Source organism: Pleurodeles waltl, chromosome 6 (genome assembly GCF_031143425.1).
Source record: "Pleurodeles waltl isolate 20211129_DDA chromosome 6, aPleWal1.hap1.20221129, whole genome shotgun sequence".
Classification (NCBI taxonomy): Eukaryota; Metazoa; Chordata; class Amphibia; order Caudata; family Salamandridae; genus Pleurodeles; species Pleurodeles waltl.
In genome coordinates this window covers 1,133,481,699-1,133,495,462 of record NC_090445.1, presented here as the reverse complement: position 1 = coordinate 1,133,495,462, position 13,764 = coordinate 1,133,481,699, and the positions used below count along the sequence as shown (strand labels likewise).

The following is a 13,764-nucleotide window of genomic DNA, read 5'->3' as shown; positions in this document are numbered from 1 at the left end:
GGCCTAAATGAAACGTTCCAATACCCTCAAAACTAGGTGTAATCCAAAACTGGAGGGGATCTGGAATTCACAACTTCTTTGCCAGCCAGTGATAAATAGTTGGTGAAAATCCCAGGTCGGGGTGCAAGGTATTAGTAACTGCCTGGGAACCAGACTCCCCACACTGGTGGACAAAATATTCAATTTCCAAGGCTGATGATACTGAGAGCCATCTCTTCCGAAATATTGGAAGAAGACCCTACAAGGGCAGCTTAAAATTACCTGGAAAAAAGGGGAACTGTTTTCAGCAACAAGGGGTTGCTGAGCTGCATCCTCAGAAGTGCACATGCCTTGTGGAGTCATCAGCCAACCTGGTTAATACCTAGGAGCTGTGCATGGAACTTGTGGTCATAAACGCTGCTATTATTGCTTCCTGTCTTTCGCTTTAAAGTGGAAACCAACTATAAAAGTGTGATAATAATATCTCCCTTCAGGGCATAACACTTCTAATAGAGATCATAGTCCAGTGACCCGCTGTCTGAGGAAAATGTTCAAAGGAGTCAAGACGCCATAATCACATAATCACATTATCACATCAAGGCCCCGGGGAGGGGAGAACAGTATTACAAGGAACTGTGGGGAGCTCACTCCACTGCTAAAACTCTGTGTGTGCCGCCCCTAAGTGCCACTAACAGGAACATGCGTTTGCTTTGTCCTTGTTCCTGTGACATTTCGGAACAAGACTCATCGAATTCCTTGGCCTTCTGCCTTTTAAGTGGAACACAGCATGCCTCTGGTTCTTGTGTGCAATGTATTGTGAGCGGTTTTCAGATGTACTATCCAGCCTCAACAATGTCCTCACAGTTGTGTTCGCTCAACAGAGAAACCGTGTAAGCTATGGAGGGCTCAATGGAAGCAGCATCTGGTAGGGCACAGAGAAATGGAAGTAAATGGAAGACAAGGCATGGCTAGCCTTATATCTACGCCTATCCAAGACTGTAACCTCGCCAGTGTATGTCCCTTGAAATTCCCAATCTAAGGTGTTTTTAACCTCTTTCCTCTGATGCTATCTCCTGCTTAGAGCATAAATCGAGGGGCATTTACCAGCGAATAATGCTTTACAATGCATTAATTCCCCTTTTTTTATTACATTGATTGCCCATTTTGTTACCTTTTTTTGACCCTATTTTTTGCTTTCTTTTTCATCAACAGGATTCTATGTGGATTTATTCTTCTGGAAGATCTTATGCTGAGCTCTTTCTCAACGTTATTAAAAGTTGTTTTGATGTCTTGCTTTTGGTTGCACTGTGGCTAATGGGAATTGCACTGTCCTCTGGAAATCTAATGGAAACTAGAGAGACCTTGATTTCAGCCAGTCCTTGATAGTTCTCTGACCTAGAAGAGTTTAAATAGTTTTAATTGAGGCTGTAAGCTGTCATGACCTAAAACCGTTTTTAAACTCTCACAGATCTTTCGATATGAATCCCACTTCATGGGAAGCTTTGAGTGCCTGCTTGTGAGCAGCATTTCAGGAACGAAAACACCAAGGGGACTATTCACCATAACATTTTCAAACCTTCACCAATAAAAATGCACCTGTGTGTGGGTGCAGATTTACTACTTCTTGCTGTTTATAGACATTCAGGGCAGCATACTTGGAAAAATGCAGTTATCCAGGCATACAGCTGGGAATGTAAAGGGACAGCTCCTATTGGCCTCTATTTCCCCTTAGCCAACTTCTTCAGGGCATGGATTTTCAAAAACAGCCGAAATTGCATTTGTGAACTGGTTACTCTCTCTTCACCTGCCCTGTTGTCAAAGCCTGTAGGCCATGAGTGATTGATCGTGAAGAACATTGCGTTATTAAAAAAATATATATATATACAAACAATTGATGGATGGAACGCTTGATTTATTTTCAGGCACTGGTAATTACTTGGGACCATATCCTAGTCCATCTTTATTTTGCCACCACCATGCCACCTTAGATAGAAAACAGCTATGGGCAAACCAGCCTTGGTCCAGCTCAAATGAAAAACAGTCCAGATTGAACTGCCAAGCTGTGTCCCATCTGAAGTGGAACAGCCGACCTATGACCAGTTTCAGTCTATGTGGGCCTTGACACAGTGAATGGGACCCATGCCTGTGCATACCCATCACACTCTAGGGCTGCTTGTGTTCCCTTTTGGTGGAGACCACGCCTGGCCAGGGTGGACTGCTCCCATGAGGAGCAAGGTCAGTAGTGACTGGTACAAGGCAAACCTCTGTGTAGAGTCCCACATTGGGCAAAAATGAATGGGTTGGAATGCTACATCAAGTAATTGCCAGAGGTACTGACTATTTGCAAGCATTCCTGACATCACATTTTGTGCGTGTGACCTGTTTTTTATAGCCAATGGGCAGTGTCTAATTCGTTGAAGGAAACACACTTTCCCTCAAAGTCTGTAGACATGTGGGCTAGTGTGTAACATTTTCTAAAACAAATAGACAGGGGCTTACTTACTTTGAAAATCCATTTTGAAATTGAATCGGTAGAAGATTGTTTATAGTGTTCAGACTACAATACCTATAGTACACTGCTTGTTGTTTCTCCTTGTTCATATATATTTTCAAGTGTAGCAATTAGCTGTGTCTTGAAGGAAGTATTTTTATCTGTTAAAGTAAAAGCACTGAGTGAAGTGAAAGTGTTATCCAACATTGTCATTGTCACTGCTGAGTTCTCAGTTACTAGTCCACGCTACATCCCTGATTGAGCCTTGGACCACTCTGCCTCTCTATCTGAGGGGCAAATGCTAAAAGGGAGCACTTGATGGTCACTTTGAGTCCAATAGCAAAGTGGGCACATGACACCACGGATATAAGGCTCCAAAAGATATAAATGAAGACCAGTAACACCTGACTGCCCTGCCCCTATAACCAATTTCCACACCTGGCTACTGTCTTGCTCTGCTTTCCTAGCCTCCAGCATCTCACTTTTCTAGGTACTTAACACTGTGTGGCTCAGAGCCGGCTGTTTTTGACCTGGCAGCCCAGCATCACCTAGTCCTCTTCTGTAGTGAATAAGCACTCCTGTTTAGTAGCAACCACGTTATTCAACCTGGTTACTATTGGGCCTATTGAGTTCTGCATATTTTATTTTGCTCGTCAACTATTACTTGTGGAATAAGGTTTGTTGAAAATGCTTCTTTAGATGATTGGTTTGTATATCTAGCTTTCAATAAGCTCATGTTGATTGTAAAAAGTATATATAGATACGTTTTCAAAAGGTATTGGCTAGGCAAATATAACCTGGCGCTACTTGGTCTTTTTTATTTGAGTACATTGATGATTGACCGGGAAAATCTTGTATTTTGAGGTCAGTGGGAACACGAAGTGGCTATTAATATTGTAATTGATTTTTATAGAGATTTAACCTGAAATCCATTGGGTCAAAGTTTTTCAAGGAAGGCACCCCTTTAGGGTTCTACATTTACCAGCTAAGTGTACAATAGTGTACAATACAGACATTGGAAAAATTCCCAAGACTATAGTTTTTTAACTTTACAATCAAGTCACTGGTTAAATGACACTAGTAAGGATGCAAAAGTACGTTTTGCATACTCAAAAAACTACTTTCAGAAACTTCATTTCACAATAAGAGTATGAACTTGATTTCTAGTTTGCCGGGCAAGTTATTTCATCACAAACATAGCAGATATATAATCCACTTTATTACAGATGTATTATACTCCAATGTACTTCTAACAAGGCAGACGGGACATCCGCCACATTTGTAACAAAGTAACCCATCCGCGAATTCTAAATCAGGACCCAAATGATGCATATTGAAAAATCTTTGTGCAGAGCTACATTCCTTTTCCCACTACTGACAAAATGAAACTGTATCTTAATCTTATCATGAATGCAGCTGGTAGATTTCTAATAATAAAAAATAAGATTAAGTGATTTAACACTGGTGGTGCATTAGTGCATTTGGTGTCAAATGCAGGTCATTCATTTGTGTCCTCTTTGTCCCCCTGGTGATGGTAAAACTAACAATAATGCTCACTTTGTATTTTTCGGTGAAAGGGACAAAAATAGTACTGAGTTGTTACCACTGGCGGCCAGTAATTTGGGAAGAGAGGTGGCTGTCAGGGCACACACTCACACACATACATTCACTTACTCACACCCATGCACACGAACATCCATTTACAACATTCACACACAACACATGCATACAATTATGCATAAACACATGCTTAAACCAAACATTTAAAAACAAAACTTCCTGGTAAGGAAGTCCCTGAAGGTCCCAGGAGTGTTGGGGTTGCTGCCTTGTCTCATTGGCTGACCTTATGGATCAACAAGTGGAGGCAACAATCCTTCACTCATATCCGATTGGGATGTGGTCAGTAAGACTGCTGACCCGACCCCACTCTGTCACTGATTGACACTTGCTCCTGGACACCTCAGGGCTTAAAACTGAAGCACCCAGGTGCCAGGCACTCAGTGACATTCCCCTTCGTCATGAGACAAGGCCTCAAGGCACATTTGCCAGGTTGAGGAGGTCATGTCCACAGGGCTGTAAAATCATCAGGCTGGCAAAATTCAGCTTAGGAATCCAGAAGCCTGCATATCTAGTGCATATCTAGCTCCTTTCTGCCTGACTTGAACAAGTAGAGTGTCTGTCAGGGTGACCTTTCCTCAGCTTCATAGACACTCTTCCTCTCCGGAAAAAGGTGAGGGGTGTGTGGCCTCTTTGCCCATCTGGATGGGCCGCGGCTGGCTGATACTCCTGGATATTAAAATAGGCGGTTCGCGGAATTACAGAATTGCTGAGATGTTCATTTTAAACATTAAGGAATTGGATATTATTATTAACTGAGATCAATAAAAGTGTGCTTAATATTTTGGAGTCTAGATGATCTAGGTATATGCTGAGATTCTTTTGAACAAGTAAGAACTGATCCTGTGCTTTGTATGGATATGCAGGACATTATATTGCCTAAATTCTTTTGTTCGTGGTACACCTCCTTTTCTGTCTGCTAAAGTGTTTTCCCTAGAGTGGGGCTTCTCATAAGGGGATGAACCATAATGCTTTGTGCTGGATATTTGGAAAGATTTCATTTGTACTGTAGCTTTGATAGTTTGGTATTGACCCTTCGGTGTGTAATTTTTGTTGTTTTTATTGCATCTGTCATATTGTCATTTGCCACCCCTCTTCTTTTTGACCTCCAAAGGTTTGCGCTGTAGTAGATATTTGAATCTGCAAACATCTACAATACGTACTATACGACAAATGTATATTTTATAGCATTTTATTATATGGTGTATTTTATGTATGAGTTGTTATGGTACATGGTTGTGTAGCTGAATAAAGCTACTAACTGAAATGACAGTAGGCTGTATTAAATATAAAATTAGAACTCTTAACAGCAAGTGATATGTCCACATTTTAGGGTTTTCAAATAAACAATAAGGATATATGAAACTGTATCACAAAATATTGATGAATTTTCTGAGGTAACCACCAGAGGGCAATTGAGCTTTAAGAATGGGCACTTTTCATTAGAATACAACCTTTCTGTCTTAAAACAAGTAATATTAGATATAATGTTTATAGATTAGAAAAATCCCAGAGTACTTTTTTCCAATTCCGTCACTGCCCCTGCCCTCCCAGCTGTCTATGCTCCTCCTTACCCTCTGTTGACTCTGCGCCGGGGCACAGCAGTCAGCACCCGAGGGGAGACCAAAACAAAACCACTGAAGAAAGGCCACTCCCCACAGCTGACGTTACTGGTTTAGCTTGGGTACCAAAGGCAGGGGAGCACTTGCCCGAGTCTGCGCAGTTACAGGCCCACCCAAAAAACAATCTCCAATATATTTCAATATGGAACACCCAGCCTATGGATGAGCGCAGCTTGCCTGCTCTTTTGAATAATATGTTTATGTAGAAAATATAATAATGTAGAAAAATGTGATTACGAAGAATGGCAATCAATGTTGACTGAGTGTGCTAATCAATGATTTAATAATATGAGGTGTTGAAAATATGTTTGAATAATGTAGTAATGTGTCATATTGATGGTTATGAATTACGCTTTAGCTTTATAAATTGCAGGCCTGAACTTAGCAAGTGTCTTGGCCTATTTGCTAGGCCTCATGTTAAAGCTGTATTTCTTGGCGTTTAGTAAAAATGCTGACTAAGTGAATTAAACTGTGAAATGTCTATTGTATTGTTTAAATGTGCTCATCACAGAAGCTTTTCTTGTGAATGGACTACTAGGAGATGATGTTCTTGCTAATGCAGCATTTTATGTGTAATGTGTGGGAGACTGACTTTCCCCGGACAAGAACAATGAAGATACTGACTAGAGTAGAAGCTGCAACAATATTGTTACCTGATAAGCCGGATGATGAGGACATCGTAAGACGAACCAATCAACAATATGAGAACGGATAAATATTAGAATTCATAGATTAAGGACATTAGTTTTATTGGACCGAGTGCGAACATATGATTAACTGACCAATAGGGAATTAGGGGATAGGTTAGGAAGTGGCGGCCGGCAGCTTTAGGAGGGAGGGGTGCGAGCGGGAAGCACACACACACACACACACACTCATTCTTTCACACACAGATATGCACGCACGCACGCACATCCATTAACAATACTCATACCATTCAAACATGCACGCACGCACCAAACATTCATTTGAAAACATCACACACACTCATTCTTTCCCACGCACGCACATCCATTAACACTCATAACATTCAAACATGCACGCTTGCACCAAACATTCATTTTAGAAGATCACACCCACTTATTCTTTCACACACACACGCACGCACGCACATCCATTAACAACACTCATAACACTCAAACATGCACATGCGCACCAAACATTCAATTTCAAACATCACACACATACACACACACACACTTACCTTCAGCCTCCAGGTCCCAGGAGGGTTGGGACTGCTGCCTTCCCTCATTGGCTGACCTTGGGTCAGCCAATGAGGGAAGGCAGCAGTCCCAGCCTCGTCACAGAGTGGGATGGGGTCAGTGAGACTGCTGACCCCACACCACTCTGTGACGAAGTGTCACTGATTGACACTCGCCCTGGGCGCTTCAGGGCTTAAACCTGAAGCGCCCAGGGCGAGTGTCAACGGGTGACGCTTTCCTCGTCACCCAGCGGAGGGCCTCGAGGCAGCTTTGCTGAGCTGAGGAGGTCACGCCCATAGGAGCTGTGACCTCCTCAGCCCAGCAAAGTTCAGCTCAGGCAGCCAGGAGCCTGCCCAAGCCGTGCATGGCTCAGTCCTGGCTGTCTGAGCTGAAAATGAAGAGTGTCTGTCAGGCTGGCCTTTGTTCAGCCTGACAGACACTCTTCATGAGGGGCAAAAGGTGGGAGTGTGTGGCCCCTCCGCCCTAAAGGACGGGCCGCCACTGAGGTTAGGTAACTTTAATATAACAACACTGCAGAGAGAGAAGAGGGACATTCTGCCCTTGCCTTCATGCGGTCACTCATTCTGAGAGAAGACAGCTTACTGCCCATATTTTCCTGACCGAAAGGTTATTACTTTCTTATGCGTTTTTACTAGAGACGTGCTTAACTTTAATGCTTAATGACTTTGCCCTTTTAGAATTCTGATGCTGAAGCCTGATGCCTTGCTGATCAACTGATGTCCTGAGGACGAAGACTGATTCTGCTTTGCTGATCCACCCTGAAGATAGGTATATTCAGAACTGTGATTACCATGCATATTTGCTTTTTCTTTCTAGGTACCAACTGCGCTGTTTTGATAGAGCCATAGTTAGATGTTTTTCCAAATTTGTGTAACTAAATTGTTTTGCATGAAGTCCAGCATGCTGATGCTAACCTGACGTTAGTTAAGGATCCCGACTTATGATGACAGAGACTAATGTTTGATGGATTTCTCTGCTAAACTTCATGTACTTCATTTCATTGACGTAGCTGACCTTGCTATTGATTTACACCATAACTCTAGAATGTGTTGTAGTTCAAACTTTGATTAGATTGCGTTTCTTCCACCGCTTTGGACAACCAGTGTTGTTGCTGTATGAGTTTCATTTGATATTGAGATTAATCTACATGACCTTAGCATTGTTAATATAGGGAAATAATCATTCTAAACTTTATCTAAGGTGAGGTTATTCATGACTGAAAGGTCATGATGCATGACAATTACTGACTCTATTCATTATTGATTTTATTGATTGCTGATGATTGTTGATTATCGTGTATTGATTATTGATTATGTACTGGAGCTATGGTAAGAACATCTTAATTGCGAGTCAAAAGGTTCACCGGCCTAATCGCGGACCCTTGTAAGTTTACTTGTTAAGGTCAGGTGCTCTAACACCACCCGTCTGTAAATTTCACGGACTGCCTGTAATTTCACCCTGTCGTCCATTGTCTGTGATGAAAAATCGTAAGGGACAGCGTTTGTCCGTAATTTTAGCCTTTCACCAAAAGGACAACAGACAGCAGGGCGAAATTACAGGCAGATCAGTTTCCCCAGCTGGATTGAAAGGCAGGGAGTCTCCTGTGCTCTGAGGGAGGGAGGGGCAGACAGATAAGAAAATACCTTCTTGCCAGGGTGTCTCCTTCCCTAAAGAAATGCAAATGTGCACAACTAGTAAATCTGCAAATGTAAAGGGGCCTGGAAACCTGCATTGACTTTAATAAAAGGAGTCACTTGAAGCTTTCTGATTACAAAGATATTTTCTTTTAGAGAGGTACTGTAAGGGTGTTCCAAGGTGAGCTGTGGAGTGTGTGGTTTTAATGGAGTGTTATAAAAAATGTTAGTAGTAGGTATAAACTGTATATTATTCAAATCTGTATTTGAGAAGCACTTTTTAAAAGTTTCACCTAAATGTATTTGCACATTTTGTAGCAGCCTATATTATGAAGTAATAGTATTTAGATAGCGCTTACTACCCCTGGTGAGGCATTGAATGCATGTTTAAAATAAGGACTTACACATTCACAGTTCTTTCAGGGGCCTCAGTATCTCATAGTACTAACAAGCATTGGCAAAGCCAATAGGTCTCATCTACGTAGGAGTTATTGGCTTTGACAATGTGTTTTAGCCATGTTATAAACCAGAGTGACTGCTGTTCAGCATGGCTAAAAGATAGTGGCATAGAGTGGAGTAGAGTGGCATAGGAGCAGTGGCGTAGAGCACAGTGGTGCAGAGTACAGTGCAGTGGGGGACAGTGCAGTTGTTTAGATAGCATAGGTGTAGAGTGCAGTGGTTTAGAGTGCAGTGGCATGGTGTGGCGTGGGACAGAGTAGAGTGGCATAGAGTGCAGTGGAGTAGAGGGGCATACAATAGAGTGGCAGAGAGTGCAGTAGTGTAGAGTGGTGCAGTGGCATAGAGTGCAGAGTAGACTCATGTGGCACAGAGTGCAGTGGTGTAGAGTGGAGTAGTGTAGAATGGTGCAGTGCAGAGTAGAGTATAGTGCTGTAGAGTGCAGTTGCGTAGAGTGGAGTGATGCAGAGTAGAGTGGCATAGAGTGCAGTGGCATAGAGTGCGGTGGCATAGAGTGCAGTGGCATAGAATGCAGCATTTCAGAGTAGATTGGTGTACAGTACAGTGTTGCAGAGTAGAGTGCCAGTGCAGTGATGCAGAGTGCGGTAGAGTGGAACAGAGAGCAGTGGTGTAGAGTACAGTGGTGCAGAGTAGAGGGCAGTGGCGTACAGTGCAGTTGTTTAGAGTGCATTGGCGCAGAGTGCAGTGGCATCGAGTAGCATGGGTAGAGTAGCACAGAGTGCAGTTTAGTAGAGTGGCATACAATAGAGTGGCAGAGAGTGGAGTAATACAGAATGATGCAGTGTCATAGAGTGCAGAGTAGACTCATGTGGCATAGAGTGCAGTGGCGTAGAGTGGTGCAGAGTGGGGTATTGTAGAGTGGTGCAGTGCAGAGTGGAATATAGTGCCCAGAGTGGAGTGGTGTGCAGTGGCACAGAGTACAGTGGCATAGAATGCAGTAGTACAGAGTAGAGTGGTGTAGAGTGCAGTGTTGCAGAGTAGAGGGTCAGTGGTGTAGAGTGGTACAGAGAATAGTGACATAGAGTACAGTGGTGCAGAGTAAAGGGCAGTCGCATAGAGTACAGTTGTTTTGAGTGCAGTGGCGTAGAGTGCAGTGGCATAGAGTGGCATAGAGTGCAGTGGAATAGAATGTATTGGTGCAGAATGTAGTAGTACAGAGTAGAGTGGTGTAGAGTAGAGTTGCGGCCAGTGCAGTGTTGCAGAGTAGAGTGTCAGTGTGCAGTGGTGTAGAGTGCATTGAACTAGAGTGCAGTGGTCAGAGTGGTGTAGAGTGCAGTGGCGTAGAATAGATTGTTTCATAGTAGAGTGCAGTTACATAGAGTGGAGAGGTGAAGGGTAGAGTGCAGTGGCATAGAATGCAGTGGCACAGAGTGCAGTAGCATAAAGTAGATTGTTTCACAGTAGAGTGAAGTGGCTTAGAGTGGAGAGGTGCAGGGTAGAGTGGAGTTGCATAGAGTGGCAGAGAGTGGGATGGCATATAGTAAAGTGGTGTAGAGTGCCGCGGCATAGAGTGCAGAGGTGCAGAGTAAATTAGAGTGACGTACAGTGAAGTGCAGGGGCATAGAGCTGAGTGTGACAGAGTAAAGTGCACCAGCATAGAGTGTATTAGCTTAGAGTGCAGTGGCGTATGGTGCAGTATTGTAGAGTGGCATAGAGTGGAGTTGTGCGCAGTAGATTGGTGTTTCCTATACTGGAGTGGTTTAGCGTGCAGAGGCGCAGAGTGCAGTGGTGTAGAGAGGCGTAAAGTGCATTGGCATAGAGTAGACTTGTACAGAGTAGATTAGAGAGGCATAGTGTGAAGTAGCATAGAGTGCAGTGGCATAATGTGGAGTGGTTCAGAATGGAGAAGAGTGCAGTGCAGGCAGAATGCATTCACAAGGAAGCACCTTGAATGTACTTAAAGTGGCAGCCGTCGGATACTTTGTGGGGAAAGTCCAGTATTTTTGTCCAGTCCATATCTTTCAGAGGTTTGGCTACATGGATCATCCAGGTTGTATGACGAGAAGACCTGGAGTGGTTTCCATGTTGCAGGAAAGGTCTGTACACCCATTCTATCAGTTTTCCACCAGTTCCTATGGTGTAGAGCTTTTGGCACACCTTTTGTAGGGTTAGTGCTAGGTGGCAGACATGAAATAGGGCATTTAATGATTATTTAAGGTGGTTGTAAGTAAGGAGTTGACTGGGGTGAAGATGGTAGTCTGCCACAAGGGTTTGGAAATTTAGTAGCTCGCTGTCCAGAAACAAATCCCCCAATTTTAAGACACCTGCAGCATGCCACTGGTGGAGTTACTTTGAGCACAGCCACCCTGTGTGAGTGGGAAGGCTTAGCGAAAAAAAGTGTAGGAGCTCAGGGTTTCTTTCTGTCAGTGAGTTTACAAGGCAAGAGAAAGCTGTGCATGATAACCCTGGATGGTGATCCGTAGAATGGTCAGTAGGAAACAATGAGCAATACATTATGCCTTCCTTAAAAGTCTTTACTGATAAACACCATCTCATGCAGAGAGGTGGGCAGAAAGCCAGCGAGCCACTCATTGGACCTGTGCAGCTGAAGAATAGCATTCTAAGTCCAGATGACCTAATCCACCCGCAGTCATGGGTAGCTTTAGAGTGGAAAGAGCTACCCGATGGCGCCGCAGTGACCAAATCAGATGCATGGCATGTCTGAAGAAGGAATGAAGGACGAGGAGGGGAAGGTTTGCAAAATAATACTAGAATTGGGGTAGCACACCATCTTCACTAGTGCCACATGGCCCACTACAGGAAGCAGAAGAGACCAAAAAGCAAACTGGGCTTGGAGGGACAGTGACGCTTTGCTGAGATTTCCATCCTTCAAATCAGTGGGAGAATGGTAGATATTAATCACTGGGTATCAAAAGGTAACTGGTTCCTAGGTTAATCTGAGATCTAATTGTATATAAAGGGGAAAGCAGTCCCATATGTTAAAGAAACACTAATTACATTTTTACATTTTGTTTGTGCAATTTGCATCCCAAACATTTTGAAGATTCTATTTGTACTTGACACTGAGGGATAACCCAGATCACTAGTTTGGCTTTTGCTCAATTTAAAAACCATTTAAAGATGTGGACAAAGTGGGCACTTGCCTTGCACAACCTTGCAAAGATGTGTGGCCCCTGCTCACCCTTCACAAGCTCGAACAGCGGACCATTGTACCAGAAGAGTTTGCCAAGGTGGATAGGTGTTGCTTGTTCTACCACTTGACAGTGCCTCTTCTGTTTATCTCCTGTGTGCACAGACAATTCCCCAGGTACCCAATACCTTCCGATAGTCTTGGTGGACCCATCTTGTCTGATTTTAGGAATTGTCCCACCTTGTTCTTCTCTACCTTATTTATCCAGCTCTTAGCAACAACCCTTTCAATCACTTGACGTGGATTTCCCATTTGATCTCGATTTCATCCTCCTTTTTTATTATCTTTGATTGGTAGTCTGGGCTCCCATTTCTGAGATAAATGTAGAGTCCCAGACATACACTTTAGTACTGTGAGACTACAGATAAGTTGTGGGCCTCACAACCTGACATTAGGTGTGAGACTGTCGCCCACACCATCTGCCCTGCCTCATTAAAAAAAAATTAGGTTGAAAGTCCATGAGCGGTTGGGGTGAGCCAGATATTTTTGTTCAATTTATTTAAACTAGCATAAGGTTAAATGACCCTAATGTTTCTCAAACTGTTTGCCAGGGCTTTCAAAATGTTGAGAAACATAATCAAAATGTTGCTGCTATTTTCTCTTCAAGAAAGATTTGGGTAGATTTGGGTAGGGGTGATGTCCTTGACACAGTGCTGAAGGGCATTCATTTACTACTGAACAAGGACGTAATGTGACACCTAAGTGTAGCATACCAGGAGGCAATCACAAAAAGGCCACAGTGAATAAATAATGATATGTTAAAAAAAGAGTAAATAAATGCACTGACAACATAGTGAGGCATGGCATCTCTTGGGTGTGTCTGTATAACTGAAGTTTGTTCTTGAATTTTTGTCCTGAATTTTTATCCTGAATTTTGACCCTTTGTCCTGAATTTTTTACAGACCTATCCAGACTTTGCCTCAATGCCAGGTAGTCACTCTACAGGAATGGCGGGGCCTACTCATCATGCTGCCACTGAAAAGAGTGCCTCTAAAGGATGTCCCTAAAAATACAATTACAAGAGTGAAGGGGGAGAGGATGTGGTATTACAGCCAAACTGTGGACTTTGGATCTGGGGTACTATGTTCAACCCTCCGGTCGGCTCAACATCTTGTACCTCTGGGCAAATCTCTTTTTCTCCCCATGCGTAAAAAACATGAATGTGTGCTTGTGTAATGTAACTGGTACTCATATAAAGCGCTCCAATATATTCAGGGATATTCGTGCTACATTAAACTGAAAAAAGAAGTGCAAAATACATTGCATTTGTATAGCGCTTACTACCCCTGATGAGGCGTACATACAAAATACATTCTTCCTGCTTCAAACTAGGTTTATCTTACCTTGTTTATGTAAAGTACGCAATATAAGTTAAACAGTGACCTACCGTGAAGTCAGGTAGGTTACATAAGCTCATATGTGCCTTTTTTTGCAGAACATTTGGTTGGAGATGAAATCACCCCGTGCCCCTCTGTGGCCTCCTCAAATTTCGCATTAAAACAACTGTCACGTCTGCACTGCACTAGATCAGCACAACGTCCAAGTGACCACCAGTAGAAATTCGAAGATT

At 43.0% G+C, this 13,764-nt stretch overlaps 1 long non-coding RNA gene across 1 annotated transcript in view; it reads left to right on the top strand.

Annotated features, from left to right (window-relative positions):
* LOC138302103 (uncharacterized) overlaps window positions 1-13,495 on the top strand; it is a 90,871-nt gene extending 77,376 nt beyond the window's left edge. The window contains exons 2-3 of the long non-coding RNA XR_011205275.1: window positions 7,610-7,700; window positions 13,097-13,495. This is a non-coding gene — a long non-coding RNA (uncharacterized lncRNA). The remainder of the gene's footprint in view (window positions 1-7,609; window positions 7,701-13,096) is intronic.
* Window positions 13,496-13,764: the final 269 nt, after the last annotated feature.